The sequence below is a fragment of the Polyodon spathula genome, chromosome 3, assembly GCF_017654505.1.
Source record: "Polyodon spathula isolate WHYD16114869_AA chromosome 3, ASM1765450v1, whole genome shotgun sequence".
NCBI lineage: Eukaryota > Metazoa > Chordata > Actinopteri > Acipenseriformes > Polyodontidae > Polyodon > Polyodon spathula.
The window spans coordinates 29,926,804-29,943,143 of record NC_054536.1 but is presented as its reverse complement, the minus strand read 5'-3'; the positions used below and the strand labels follow the sequence as shown (position 1 = coordinate 29,943,143).

Genomic DNA, 16,340 nt, shown 5'->3' with positions numbered 1-16,340 from the left:
CCTGCCAAGAGGGAGAAGAGCTGCCTGCCCAAAAATGGAAGCGTAAGAGGGGCGGCTATCCCCGAAGGCAAAAACGGGAGCTGGCGCCGTCCCCAGCTCCAGAGAGCGACTGCAAGGGAGAGAGGAGCCGCAGCAAGCGCCTTCCCTTTCAAAGGCTCCTGCAAAGGAAACCAGACATGAGGGGAGAGGGGCTGTGTTTTGAGGGAGGAGGTGGCCGATTGTGGCTATGAGTTGCATTGCACCCTGCAGACTTTTTGGGGACAAAAAGAGACTAAGGTGGGGGCAGTGTAACGATCTGTGCATTTGTTTTGTACTGTACTTCTGTGTGTGTCACCTCCGTTGCTGAGTGACACTAGCCTGTTTAGTGGCCCATTGGCCCGAAGTGTCTGGCTGAGAGACCAATGGGATTGCGTAAGGTTGAATTAGTCATCGGGTGAGGGTCCCAAGGTGCTGTGATGACCCTATGTGGTAAATTATGAAGGTGCTGTGATGCTCTGTTATGATGTCGTGGTTCCAATGGTTCCGGAGTAGCTGACAGGCAGCCGTGACCTCTGTGTGTGCTGAATAAAGAAGCTATTGTAATGAGAAATAAACGTGTCCGTCTCTGCTATATTCTGGTTGCCAGTGAATCGCTACAGTATGCATGCAGCATTTATGTGTAGCTATGTAGTTACAGGTCAGTGAATAAGATTGGTATTTTGTGGCTGAGTGAGCATGTACAGATACATTACCGTAAACTCTCGTTGTGATCTTCACATACATCCAGTGTTTGTTAATTTATTTATTGAAACAAAGTACCAATACCGATACCACTGTACAAAAGAGCCGGCTCCCTTGCAGGAGCATATATTGGGCTTATGTCCTTTTAGATTGCGTCAGTTACCAGCCCTGACCCCTACCCCCATACAATACGTAAATTTACGCCGGTGCACACAGAGAAATAGGAACACCGTCTGTTTCGCTACACGGCCGGCATTGTACAGTATTCTTTAAAAAAAAAAAAGAAAAAAGTTACCCTGGTGTGAAAGGACCTTTAAGTGTAACATTTAATTGTGTTTTCATTCATTGTACAGTGCGTTATTACATTTACATTTGTGTGTAAAACAACATTTTAAGTTTGTAAGCTTGTACATGAGTTTCGATTTGCAAGTGGTAGTTTTGGATTTTATAAACAACTTGCAATTTTAGCAAAATGTTTTTTTTTTTTTTTTTTTGTTTTTTTTTGCCAGTTCTTTTTGGTTTTCTTTAACAACGGTTGTATATAGGGTTTTTTTTCTAAACATTGTGTAACTTTAGATCAATATACATTATAGCAGACAACAAATACTTAATGTGTTGTCATAAAAAGGAAACAGAACTGCAGGAAATACTATCCATATAATATTGAAAAATAACCAAATTAGGAAAAGGAAGTAATATATACCAGTGTTTATTCTACCAAGATTGATTTTGAATATAACCATTACAAAACAGTAATATATTGTATATTGAAACAAAATCAGATAAAAAGAAACCCATGGGGGAGGAAAAAACAAAAATAAATGTATTGTTAGTGCCGGGACAAATATCTGAACAAATATTTTTTGACGTGTTCAGATAAAAAAATTCAGATGTTCGTATTTACTAGAAATTTACGAAAATACCTTGACTTATTTACTGCCTCATCAAAAGATGCGCTACAGTTTCAAACATGGCAAATGAAAAAGAGCTCTGTATGACATGCGATTTTTTTAATATAATTTATATTTATTATATATAATTTGTGTGCAAGAAATAACCCACGACAGGGTGTAAGGCAAGACAGTTCTTACCGCATTCCTTGGGTGAGTTGTGAGGCACGAGGCTGCAGGCAGAGTACCTTCAGCCACCCAGGAAGTGCAGTAAGAATTGTCTTGCCGCACACCCTGGAGTGGGTTATTTCACTTATAAAATGGCAACAAAAAAATAAATAATTGAAAATAATTAAACAAACTGGCTTTTTTAAGGAAAAAAATAAATATATTACGTGTCCTTTCACTGAGAAAAAATAGTCCCTGAAGACTGTTTGTAACATATTTTGTACTTTTTTTTATTTGCCATAAACATTACATTGAACATTTTTTCAAGGTGAAATGGCATTTGTGAATTGAAAGAAAACTGATTTCCTACTTCTGAGGGAGGATTCAAGGAACAGCCAAACACTGCACTGTATTGGCACTCGAGGGAGGGGCTTCTGAGTTTTTTTTTTTAGTTTTTGGTTTTTTTTGTAGGAAATTATCCTATTTAGGCTTTGCAGTCTTCAAGACAAGCTGACAAATAATTTATGAGGCTGTTTTCACAGCGACGGTGGTAACCAGCATAATTTCCCTAGATTGTAAACCAGCATTAATGTGGACTAAACGACTTCTGTGTCAGTTTGTGCAGTGCCGCAGCCCTTCCCAACCGCGGTGAGCACAATGGAATTCTATGCCGCACCCGACCTTGTTTAAAAGCCCAACGGTTGTGTCAGAAGAGAGCAGGAGAGATTTTAATTTTGTTTTAAATATGTTTCTGAAATCGGAGGGTAGCAGTGCGATGTATTTGTTGTCGAGTTTAAATATTGCATACTCGCTAGTCAGTTTTATAAGGCGCTATTTAGTTTAATAATTAGCATGCAGCTGCTGCTGCATATACAGTACATGCTGAGTGAGACTTGCGTGGTAGCTTTTGAATAGTGTTACTGCTACTGCTTGCCAGTGAGTTTTCTTTGTTCTGTAATCTGACTAAATAAATACCATAGTATATTTGCCAATTTTTCTGTAATTCTTAGTAATAGAGATGGAAAAAACAGATTGAGTGATTTAAGTGCTGTTTCAGTTGTATGTTGACATTTTTACCTACAGAAACACTGTTTAGATAATTGTTACTATTAAGGCGTAGTAATATTAATGGATCAGCTAAGTAAGTTGGTTTATGATGTCACAGCCGTGCGGTAAGACAGTTATTACCGCACGATTGTGTGATCTTGTTCAGCCAATCACAGCACTTAATTTATCCAAGCCATTATGTCTGATCTTACACACCATCACAGCACCTATTTTTAATCCAGCCATATATGGTGTATGTGTGTGTGTGTGTATATATATATATATATATATATATATATATATATATATATATATATATATATATATATATATATATATATGTGTGTGTGTGTGCAAATGTCCTGTCAGGGGGACACAGTCACCAATTTTTAAACAAAAATTACAAAACAAATTGATATCCTTTTTTGGAGAACTTAATAACACAACAGCCGTTTACCCTAACTATCACCCAGGCAGCTAAGCTGCTTGCTGGTTTCAAAACAAACCCAAACAAAACCTATAGTAGTTGTCGTTGGCATCTTGTTTCTATTTTCCTCCACTCCAGTCTCCTCTGTTGTTCACAGACGTTAGCCCCACACTGCCAAAGAACCCCTCAGGTGGTGTGTTTAAATACCCATCATTAATTAAGCACAGGTGCAACCCATTCTCCTGTACACTAGCCACTCAAAGCCCCTTGGGAAATGCAGTCTTCTAATCCGCTGCCATCATCTCCCTGAACTACATTTCTTAACTCAGTGGTCAGAAAGCCTATATGCTTCTTTCTAGGTGTGGCCCTATGTTCCTGCCCTCCATCACTTTACCCCACACTTTATCACAGCCTGCAAGCATAGTGCTCACTGGAAAGCTATCTGGGTCAAAATGGTGAGTCTTTTTCCCCGTCATTTTACAACACCATTTCCACGTTTTGTTTTATTTTGAAGTGTTTAAAGTTAAAATTCAGTTTGTGTTTGGTTTTGTTCCGCTACAATAAGGCACAAGTAAACCTTTATGAAAACGTGTCTGTGGCTACTGTTTACTGTGAAGAAACCTTAAAGGCAAGGAATAGAAATAAATAAATAAATAAAACTAGCAAGTTTTGTGAAAGCAGGAAGGAAGTTGCAATAGTTCTCAATAAAAACTCTGCAGGCTTCATCAATGATCTTAAAACCATGATTTTTTAGCTTGTGTTTTACTTATTTGCATTCTTGGCTGAGTGTCAACAGGTAAGATGCTCTCATATAGATTATTGAGTTGCTCTAATACCAGGGACGTGCGCAGTGCTACATGGGATACTGAGACCTCAGCTGCGTTTTTTTATTTATTTATTTATTTTTTAAAGAGGATGCAGGGAGCAGTGGAACCATTTTTATACTTTGCATTGCATAAAACTACTTCATAATATAATTATTAATGACCTGTGTATATAACACAGACTTCTGCAGAAACGTGACCTCTGAAATGCGGTGTCACCTTTTTATGTACTGTTTATTTCAGGAATAAACAAAACAATGTTTAACTTGAACTGCTATTTGGCATCCTTTGTTTTGTAGTTAATTCACTTGGTAGCAAGTCCTACACAACATATTCTTTACTCCTGGGATATTTTTCTACTTTAACGTGTTACATATTATAAGATCTTGCTGTAAAATAAAGGCACACACATGGGCCACGTACCCCTACCCCGCTGCTGTGCGGTCTCTGCCTGCATTCTGAGCAATATAATGGCTTTTATTACTTTCTGAAAACAAGCAAATATCTGAACAAATATTTAAATTATGAGTGAACATCTGAACATGAAAATCCTGTGTTCGTCCTGGCACTAATTGTTGTCCGCAATTAAACCGAAATTACTGTTATTGTTAAACAACTCTCTTCCGCTGTCTCGGACAACCCTCCGTTCTCATGCTCTGTGTTTACATCCGTTCAACACAATTGCAGTCTGTAATGCTGCAGTTCCCTCATTGACCACTATAAGAATGTTGCAGGAAGGCAGCGTGGGAGTAGGGTGAATTGTGCAGGAGGTGACAAAGGTACTGCAGATTACTCATGACATGTACTGTAATATTCAAGCATAATGACCGGTAACTGTTGCTTCAACTGAGTTTTTATCAGTGTAAATATTGGAAAGGGCTGATCTTAGGTTAAATGGCTTTTTTATGTTTTCTCTTGAACTTAGGGCATACTGTTGTAAGAAACCCAGTTTTGTATTGAATGAATACTTCATTTTTTATTTTCTTCAGTCTTTCTTACACAGTTATTTGTCTCTGCCTATAAATAGCTGCCTTAACTTTTCAAGAAGCTTTTCAAAGACACTCATGTGGGTTAGCTTTCCAAGAATTAGCTTTCTAAAAGTAGTATTGCTTTGTTAAACAGCGTACATTATGTTAAAGATGAATGTTATGCTAAAACATTACGTTTTTAGTTCTATACCACGAGTTTAATATGTTGTGTATAGGACGTCGAACCCCTAGATAGAATTATTTTCCTGTAACTCACTGAAATATATCTATCTATGGAATAAGTGAGCTTTTTGTTCTTCCCACATACACATTCAGGGTAAAGTTTTGGGTCATTTCTCATCTGTACGTGACATACATTTATTTAGGTGGAAACATTGCCATTGATCTGAAGGGCCCTTGGTTTTTGTAAATGGAACAGGTGGTTTCAAAGCCACCAGCACCACTTTTTTCATTTTTCACTGCCATTTCCATCTCACATTTTCCAGCCGTCTGGCAATGTACAGTATAATACCCATGTGTGTCTGTGAGTGCTCATGGTGCAATAAATTTTATTAAATTATCAATGTCAGGTTTATGCGATTCTGTAATGAATGAATTAAGCTACAGTACCTACCCTCTTGAGGATTTAATACACTCACTAATCTGTGTCAAAGTTCATAGTGGCAATTTCAAACAGGAATCCATGTGTTCAGTAAAGCTCAGCACAGACATTTCTTGTTCTTTTTAGGGGTTTTATTTGTAGGCTGGGTACCTGGGTTGAATTAGGTTGATAAACCTAACAATGGTTGCTTTCATGGAAATTAATGAGAAAGTAGTCTCCCAACAACCTGCCTGTTATAAATCTAATTGTACTAATCTAGGGACAGACCCAAACCTCAGTTAAGTTATTTAGCCTAATTCTAGTTGGAAAATAACTACCACAGAAAATTCAAATCTACTGTCATAGAAGATACACCTCTCTCTTGCTGTACAGTGCATCATGTTAATCCTTTCGCGGCTGGAGGATTGTTGGCATGGCGAGCTTCAGAATAGCTTTGACCTTCTAATGAGTTTCCCCAAGTACAGTACAGAACCTTAATGAAGATGGTTGTAGCTGATGTTTTTTTTTTTTCTCCTGTTACGCGGCAATTCTCTTCTGTTGCAATTAACCAGGCAACGCTTACATAGTTTAATGAGGCCAGTTACAACAGCCACATAGCAAAGCCCAAATCTTTTTGGTATTTAAAAGCAATTTAAGCTGAAAACCATGGCAGGAGAGTTCCATATTGTGATCGCAGGATCTTCAGCGATCACAATTACTTTGTTGAAAACTGACCTTTTCATTGAGAGAGTGAAAAAAAATAAACAAAAAAGCCAGCCTTGCGCTATAGTAGATGCAAGATCACTGTTGGCTTGTCTCTATTTGCTTCACATGCCTCTCTGACCTTCTTTCAGCATTGATTCATTCAGGCTGCAGTGATTGCATGAAGACAGGATCTATTTATACAGACAAAGTAATGTTAACTTCCAAGGGCTGAAACTGAACGCAGCACATGAATGATCCAGTGTGCAGTATTCAGGATAGGAAGGGAGACCCAGCCGAGAAAAGCAGGGTCTCGTTTTCATTTAATTTCCTCTTCCCGGAGTCCTACACCATCATAGTCCTACATGCTGCTTTGTAAGCCTGTGGAATATGTGCTGCTTAATTTATTACAAGGTTACTGTGTGGATGCTGGTGCCAGATATTTATAACAAATCAGGAACACAGAACCAAGTACTGTTTTTAGCTGGGCTAATGGTGGCAAGTTGCACTTTTGATGCCCTTGATCCATGCTTCAGCTACAGAAATTGATTTTTTTACTTTTATCTTTGTGATTTTCTCATGAAGGTAAACCAACAGAGATGCCTGCAGACTTGCCCGATAAAGGTTGTAGCGTTAAATTCAATACGATCATTTCAGTACACAGTTCACAATGACTAATAATATTTAAAGTACTACTGTTTTATGCAGTGGCCTTTTTAAGCCCTGTTTAGTATGGCATTGTAGACAAGTTTTTAAGGACATAAAGCAATTGCTGGTAGCTGGGCAGGTGGTAATTGGGTAATATGATCACGTTGAATTTTATTGCAACACAATTTTACCAATTAAATAGGGTGTTAAACAGAAAATATACATGAATGTTGACTCTTAATGTAATGCACAGTGTAGTGATCTAGAGAGCAAGGTGTGCACTATGAAGCAAGTAAACAGAACCACAAATATGCAGTTATGACAGAGACCTGTCTGTATTTAAGCACTGCTGCTGACAGTGGTTTTATGTGTATAGTAAATTGCAGAGCGCTGGTGTTGATTTGTTTTTATGTGGTCATTAACGGAGGTCTAGTTTTTCTACCCTAGTACGCTCCTTCTCATTCTGCTTTGTCGAATTTTTACACAGACAAATATAGTAAGTATTAAGTTTGACTGTGCCTTCATTTGTGAGTCATTTCACTTGGTGTAGAACTGAGCTTCAGTATCCACGTACTGCAGGCACTGTCTCAGGCAACATATAATGCCTCCATTTCATTCAGTTAATAAGGGAACAGTCAGCAGACTGAATTGTATATTGGTTAGAACTAAATTCAACAGATTTGCAGTATAGCCAAGAAGTGTACATAGAATAGATCGCAAGGCTGTAAAGTATAAAAATGAATACATTTCTGGCTGCTTGTCTTGACATGTATTGCATATGTGTGTGTGTGTGTGTGTGTGTTTTTTTTTTTTTTTAAAGGATATGCTGCTGGTAGACAATCAGGGTTAGTTGAGTATGTTAAAAATACTTTACATTGACGTAGTGTATTAGTATTCATAAAACCTCATTCTTACGACGTTCCCAACTTGAGGCCTCTCAGGTAGATGATGCCACAGCCCAGTACAGAACTGTATGTGTGACAGTGTTATCCATGCAATCAGGGTTATGAAAACCAAACCCCGGTGTTAATGTCTCCCATAAGCTCTGCTAGAAAAGGATGTCTCTTCGCTCTGCCCTGCATTGGCTCGGCAATGTATTGTTATAACATGTACAGCCACCTCCGGTCACACTCCGTTAGGTGTTGAGGGCTACAGTATTGTGCTGGGACGCCTAATAGGGCTTTCAGTGAAATAGTCTCATTTTGTGGTCTTGTAGGTTTAATTTGATCCCTATTGTAGCTTCTTTTATGGTTTGGGCTTGAGCACAACCAGCTTATTCTTTCTTTTATCTGATTAAAGGAAAGAAAAAAAGCATGTACATGGATTAGAGAGTGGTTAACATGTAGAAAACAAAGTACTGATTAGAGGAAAAACCTCAGAATGGAGTGTGGTAACCAGTGGTGTACCACAGGGATCAGTATTAGGTCCAATGCTATTCCTAATCTACATTAATGATTTAGATTCTGGTATAGTAAGCAAACTTGTTAAATTTGCAGACGACACAAAAATAGGAGGAGTGGCAAACACTGTTGTAGCAGCAAAGGTCATTCAAAATGATCTAGACAAGATTCAAAACTGGGCAGACACATGGCAAATGACATTTAATAGAGAAGTGTAAGGTACTGCACGCAGGAAATAAAAATGTACATTATAAATATCATATGGGAGATACTGAAATTGGAGAAGGAATCTATGAAAAAGACCTAGGAGTTTTTGTTGACTCAGATATGTCTTCATCTAGCCAATGTGGAGAAGCTATAAAAAAGGCTAACAAGATGCTCGGATACATTGTGAAAAGTGTTGAATTTAAATCAAGGGAAGTAATGTTAAAACTGTACAATGCACTAATAAGACCTCATCTTGAATATTGTGTTCAGTTCTGGTCACCTCGCTATAAAAAAGATATTGCTGCTCTAAAACAGTGCAAAGAAGAGCGACCAGAATTACTTCAGGCTTAAAAGGCATGTCATATGCCGACAGGCTAAAAGAATTGAATCTGTTCAGTCTTGAACAAAGAAGACTACATGGCGACCTAATTCAAGCATTCAAAATTCTAAAAGGTATTGACAGTGTCGACCCAAGGGACTTTTTTGACCTGAAAAAAGAAACAAGGACCAGGGGTCACAAATGGAGATTAGACAAAGGGGCATTCAGAACAGAAAATAGGAGGCACTTTTTTACACAGAGAATTGTGAGGTTCTGGAATCAACTCCCCAGTAATGTTGTTGAAGCTGACACCCTGGGATCCTTCAAGAAGCTGCTTGATGAGATTCTGGGATCAATAAGCTACTAACAACCAAACGATGCAAGATGGGCCGAATGGCCTCCTCTCGTTTGTAAACTTTCTTATGTTCTTATTAACTGTGACTTGACCTTTCCTCACTGTTTCAAAATACAACAGGTATGGAAATAAGGCTGCTGTTGCGTATCAGTTTGATACACTCCTAGTTTTGCTATGAGTTTAATAAAACACACCTGAACTTGTTACCTATAGATATGCCCCTTAGTTTTCGGTTTATTTTTACCAAAAAATTCCCAAGTTTTGCAAAAACTATTAGGTTTTTACTGATTTTCACCAGAATTTTGGACCACTCAAGTGCAGAAAAATAAACTGTTAGGCTAAATTAAGAAAATACATTACTTTAGATATACAGTATGTGTTTATGTTAATAAATTTGGCTGTGTATATGCAAAGCTGTCTACTTAAAGTAAGGTAATGTAGTGGAAGCTATACACACACACACCCATGTACGTGCATCTCTGTACTATTAGTTGATCTCACGCCCACCTCTTACACATTTCACGCTTTACAGATAGCGTAGATAGTTAACAGCTGTCAAAGCAATTACAGTAAGTGTTAGTGACCTACTTTTCATGCTAAAATGGGTAGAAAAGAAAACCCGGTATAAACTGGAAAGTGAATTCCACGTGTAGATGGCAGTGCCTTCTCCTGACGATGGCGGCATCACTGTTTTAAATTCTGAAAAAATCCACTGCACGACTTTCCAAATTTGAGCCGTGCTGCTTATCACATCTTCAGTGTCCCATCTGGCTTGGCTGATGTGGCGAGAGTATTTTCTAAATTTGGCTACATCCAAGATTGCAGCAGAACGAGCCTTTGAAAAGACACTCTAAAATTGCTGCAAGCCTGCGTTAGGCAGGACTTTTGGAATTTTCACTAAAGCCCCTTGTATCAGACGTCTGGCTGGGCTTCATAAGGCTTGTAAATGTATTTAAATGTATCATTGTAATGATCTAGATTGTGTAAAATAATTTTTGACACAATTATAAAAATGTTTATAGGCTAAAGGAGGCTTTGTGGTCTGGTGGTTAAAGAAAAAGGCCTGTAACCAGGAAGTCCCCGTTTCAAATCCCGGCTCACTCACTGTGTGACCCTGAGCAAGTCACTTAACCTCCATCTTTTGGGTGAGATGTTGTTATAAGTGACTGTGCAGCTGTTGCGTAGTTCACGCACCCGAGTAAGTCGCTTTGGATAAAGATGTATGCTAAATAAACAAATGGTGATAATAATAAATGGTTTTAAGTCACCAACACTAAACTGTTTATTAAAAAGGAAGGTTGGGGGATTGGAGATGATGGTTTCATACGTACAGTGTTTTGAGTTCAGTTGCAGTTCTACCACATCACATTCTGTTTGTTTTTTACTTTCAATACTTGTGTTTTTGTTTTGTTTTTTTTTTGCTGTCCTCCCGTCCACCAAAATGAACACCCAATATTTCTCCCAAAAAATTGTGGAGTAAATTTTTTGCACTGATTTCACCCCCCCCCCCCCCCCCCCTTTTTTTTTTTGTTTTTTGTAACACACCGACCAATTCCCAGGAAATTTAAAGAAAAGTTAAATCCAGAAATGAAGGGCCTTACCTATAGAGAGTATACTGTGGCTGATCAAGCTTGTATTAACAACTGGAATGGGTGAAGCTGCTATGCTAAGCTGTATACATGATTAAACTTTTTTCATAAATTTAAAAGCCAATGCTAGGCCTATATGTTTTTACGTACATTTAAAACCTTATGGGGCTCTGTACGTTTACCTAGCCCCTTGTTATAATTCTGCCTCTGTGCTGAATATTTCAATTTAACTCTGGTTGCCAGGTGAAACAGATTGCGTGTGAAAACACTAAACTGCAGAAATAGCTGTAAAGTGAAATCCTTGGATTTCACTTTTGGATGAATGACCATAAAAATAAACAAAATGAAGGGGGACGTGGCAGTAGTTATGTAAAGGGATGAAAGTATGCAGAAGTTGCATGCAAACATCTCTTAAAACAAACGGCCTGAGGCTGGAATAAACCGGACTAAAACCATCTTGCTTTGATTATCAAAACCTGGTAAAACTTGCCAGAAGGGCCAAACGAAACCAATGCCTTCGAAAGATGCTTCTATTGTTAATACAGTTCCCACTAAAAATAAACTTTGCAATAAGACAGCAGGAATCCGATCCATAGTCTGGCAGTTCCGAGAGTAGATGGGGCCAATTTCATCTTCTGTTTTGCTGGTCTGAGACATTTCCAATTGAATTCATTCAGTGCAGATGTTCTATCTGGAACTGGCAGACTTGCCTGCCACTAAAAATGAGAAATCATGCACATTCAGTACTAATAAAAGGTACATATATAAATTAGCTGTGCTTTTTTCCATGTGTAAGTTTGCAGTTATTTGTACTTAATTGTAGGCCTGATTTGTGTTCAGTATACAGCAAAAGCATGATTCAGTTTCCCTTGCCATTTTTCTGACCCTGGTATATTCTATGAAGTCTTCCTTTGTATCTTTACCAGGTCTGTCAGGGAAGTAGCTTTTCTTTCATTCGTTGTTCTGCTGCCCTTTCTTTCCTTTGTTAACCCGTGGAGACAGAGATCCAGCTTGCCAAATAAGTAAGAGGATGACTTGACTATCAGACAGCAGTTCTATACCGACAGCCCTTTTAAGTGTTTCCTTGATGCCTTTTCTGCAAGCTGCAAGCTGTCAAGTGAATTTTTATCTTATTTTAGCAAATATATTCACCAGTACATATCCTGTCCTGTAGTTTGCTCCAATAGCTTCACACATTTAGCCTCAAAGCAGTAGATTCTGTGGAGGTGCAATCGGCACCCAATTTCCAAATTAAGTATTTCACAGGTAATACAGTACTGGTCAATATTGAGAATACTTTCTTTTACTTACAAAAGCAGGAAGCAAAAAACAACAAAAAACAGCGACTACAGGTATAACTATACAACTGAAAACACGCATATGCAAATAATATATCCAAATAGTATATCTGAGCTATTTTAATCGACCAATGAAAATAAAAGCCATGTTAGAAATTTTAGAATTGCATTTGGTTGGGTGCTTTTTATGTTGACAACTCAGTGTTTAATCAGTGAAAATAATTCACTGTTTCGAGTGCCATTAGGCACAAGACACTGTGGATTATGTTCTTACTGATTTCAACACTGAGTTGTTTATTCCACTTAAATATGTTGATACTAACGAGACTCCATAACGAGATTCAACTGATTGTTAATTTGGTAATTGGATTCGGTTTTCGTTACACGGATTTCAAACGTTTCTTCACGTTGCGGCAATATTGTCACGAGTTCCTCGGAATATGAGTTTGAAATCCCACTTAGTGTCTGTTGTAAGTGAAGATAGCACAAGGTCTGTGTTTGATGTAGAACATTTAAATTCGCTTAAGAAAAATAAAAATGCAAAAAAACAAGCAAATATAAAGCGGAACAGAGAGTAAAGTTATTGATCATTTTGCCAAACCTAAAACAGATGTAGACCTATAAAACAAAGTATATTAAATCTGTGATTTGTAAATTTAATATATTATTAGGGATCCTGTTAAGTTTAGTTAGTGCTCCAAAACGTGAGCTAGGATTTATTTTAGTTTATTTTATTTTAATAGTTTGTTAAAAGAAGCTATGTTCCCACTGGAAAAGGGACACCGCTGAACAAATAAACATACAGGTACCGTCCTGTTTAAACCAATCCTTTGTAGTAGAGCGTGTTTTATCCACCAGAGACGTGTTAGGAATCCAGAACTGTGTTCAATTATATCGTAAATAAAGGTAGTTATGAATATTTTATTTTTTACATTGTTAGTACATATTTGCATTACCCTACTTTTATCAAACAATATGAAATCCTAATCTGAAATCGCAAGCCTGTATTTGCATTTCTGTTGAATTGTTCTGATTCACTGTGGTTTTGTTAATGAATCCACAGTATTCTGTGGATTCCTAACACTAACTGTGGATTCTTTAATAAACACTATCTGCCCCGCACTCCCCTTCTTTTCAAAGCCACACAGCCTCTTTTAGTTTGAGGATTTGTAGAATGAATCTAACAAAAAAAGTCATAGGGTGATGTCACGTAAATATTTAAGCACAGAAAATCCCCTATGACAGTGGTTTTCAACCTTTTCTTAAAACTATCCCATTCTGTCTGGAGGTTTCAAATCAAGTACCCCTTTACAATTTTGACTGTACTGAATGGCACCACAGTTGCAATAAAAGGCCATTTCTGATTGACAGATTTAATTTCAGTTTAATTTAATATATAATTTGTCACAACAGTTTGGAACTCGCACACTGCTGGTTTTAGGACAGAATACCAAACAGTAATTCTTAAAACTTTTAATTACCGTAAAAACGGTGTATAAGTTGCACCGGTGTAGAAGTTGCCCCCCACCTTTTTGAGACAACAATTTCAGGAAAAAGCCTACAGGTCACACCGGTGTATAAGTCACTCCCCCTTTTAGGACCCCCTAAAAATACCTACAAAATAGACTTATTCAAAGGTTTTTACAGTGTAAGTCTTTAGGTGCACAGGATCAAAAGATAGTATTTCTGAATCTCTTCGGAAACACACGTATTCACTTTCTATTTGGCAAAGTTATTGTAAATGACCCAAAATAGACCGCACTGTAAATGTTTACGTTGCCATATACTTCCCATCTCGGCATAATTGTGTGCCATTTTAAAATATTTGCAACATTAAAAACATTAACCTTAAGATACAACTATAATAACTAACAATGATAAAAATGTTCCAAAGGGACTTGATATAACTTTGTCGCGTTGCACTTTCTGTGGACTCGCATGTGCTTTCTTCCTTTTTTTTTTTCTTTTTGCAAGAAATGTATCCACTCGAAAGGACACATGATAGTCTGGATGTACTCCTTGAAAATGAATTCAGCCAGCTGCTATTGCTGTTACTAAAATGCAGCCGCACCTAATAAATAAAACAAAAGCTGTAAAAGAATGAGTAATGTGATTTATTATTTGTTTTCTGGAGCATTTATACTTCTAAAAAATGCAGAGATTGTGCTCCACTGATTTAGTATTCAATTATATGATGAGTTAAAAAGTTCACGAGCAACACAGAACGCTCTGAGCAGAGCTCTACTTGGCAGAATCGCAAGACGCCTGCTTCACCCACCCGAGCAATAGATCAGAGTGGAAATCCGCTAAATTGCAATCATGCTTGCGTACAGCTGGATGATGATTTTGAAACTATACTAACCTTTCAGCTGCAAAACAAAAATATTTATATGCACAGTGGTTTAGAGATTTACACTGAACAAAAATATAAACGCAGCATGGAAAGTGCTAGTCCCATGTTTCATGAGCTGAAATAAAAGATCCCAGAAATTTTCCATACGTACAAAAAGCTTATTTCTCTCAAATTTTGTGCACAAATTTGTTTACATCCGTGTTAGTGAGCATTTCTCCTTTGCCAAGATAATTCATCCACATGACAGGTGTGGCATATCAAGAAGCTGATTAAACAGCATGATCATTACACAGGTGCACTTTGTGCTGGGGACAATAAAAGGCTACTCTAAAATGTGCAGATTTGTCACACAGCACAATGCCAGAGGTGTCTCTAGTTTTGAGGGAGCGTACAATTGGCATGCTGACTGCAGGAATGTCAACCAGAACTGTTGCCAGAGAATTGAATGTTCATTTTAGAGAATTTGGCAGTACGTTCAGCCGGCCTCACAACCGCAGACCACATGTAACCATGCCAGCCCAGGACCTTCACATCCAGTTTCTTCACCTGCGGGATCGTCTGAGACCAGCCACTTGGACAGCTGATGAAACGGTTTGCACAACCAAAGAATTTCTGCACAAACTGTCAGAAACCGTCTCAGGGAAGCTCATCTGCGCGCTCGTCATCCTCACCAGGGTCTCGACCTGACTGCAGTTTGGTGTCGTAACCGACTTCAGTGGGCAAATGCTCACCTTCGATGGCCACTGACACGCTGGAGAAGTGTGCTCTTCACGGATGAATCCCGGTTTCAGCTGTACCAGCCAGGTGGCAGACAGCGTGTATGGTGTTGTGTGGGCGAGCAGTTTGCTGATGTCAACGTTGTGAACAGAGTGCCCCATGGTGGCGGTGGGGTTATCGTATGGGCAGGCATAAGCTACGGACAACTAACACAGTTGCATTTTATTGATGGCAATTTGAATGCACAGAGATACCGTGATGAGATCCTGAGGCCCATTGTTGTGCCATTCATCTGCCGCCATCACCTCATGTTTCAGCATGATAATGCATGGCCCCATGTCGCAAGGATCTGTACACAATTCCAGGAAGCTGAAAACGTCCCAGTTCTTCCATCGCCTGCATACTCACCAGACATGTCACCCATTGTGCATGTTTGGGATGCTCTGGATCGACAGCGTGTTCCAGTTCTCGCCAATATCCAGCAACTTCGCACAGTCATTGAAGAGGAGTGGGACAACATTCCACAGGCCACAATCAACAGCCTGATCAACTCTATGCGAAGGAGATGTGTCGCGCTGCATGAGGTAAATGTTGCTCACACCAGATACTGACTGGTTTTCTGATCCAAGCCCCTACCTTTTTTTTTTATTTTATTTTTTTAAGGTATCTGTGACCAACAGATGCCTATCTGTATTCCCAGTCATGTGAAATCCATAGATTAGGGCCTAATGAATTTATTTCAATTGACTGATTTCCTTATATGAACTGTAACTCAGTGAAATCTTTGAAATTGTTGCATGTTGCATTTATATTTTTGTTCAGTGTAATATATAATACCTTTTTTTGCATTTCTTTGTTGTTCTGTATACCCCCCTAACTCAGAAGTACCTCAGGGGTATGCGTACCCCCGGTTGACAACCCCTGACCTCTGAGACCAATATCTTTGCTTTTGCTACATAAGTACAACATAAAATTAATGTTAAAGAAAAAAAAAACACAATGTAGTATAGATCTTTTACAGTACAGTGCTACTGTTCAGGTTTCATTTACGATGACGTGTATTCCATGACATCACTACTTTATTCAGTTGTACCCCTCTCATTGCCA

General features: G+C 38.4%; 1 protein-coding gene across 6 annotated transcripts in view; it reads left to right on the top strand.

Annotated features, from left to right (window-relative positions):
- Positions 1 to 16,340, top strand: part of LOC121312955 (polypeptide N-acetylgalactosaminyltransferase 1) — a 207,168-nt gene that overhangs the window by 58,129 nt on the left and 132,699 nt on the right. Inside the window, exon 2 of one of the 6 annotated variants that reach the window (XM_041244971.1) lies at positions 3,612 to 3,707. The exons of the other annotated variants lie outside the window; for them this stretch is intronic. The gene's annotated coding sequence lies outside the window, so the exon portion shown is untranslated. The remainder of the gene's footprint in view (positions 1 to 3,611; positions 3,708 to 16,340) is intronic. 6 annotated transcript variants of the gene reach the window in all.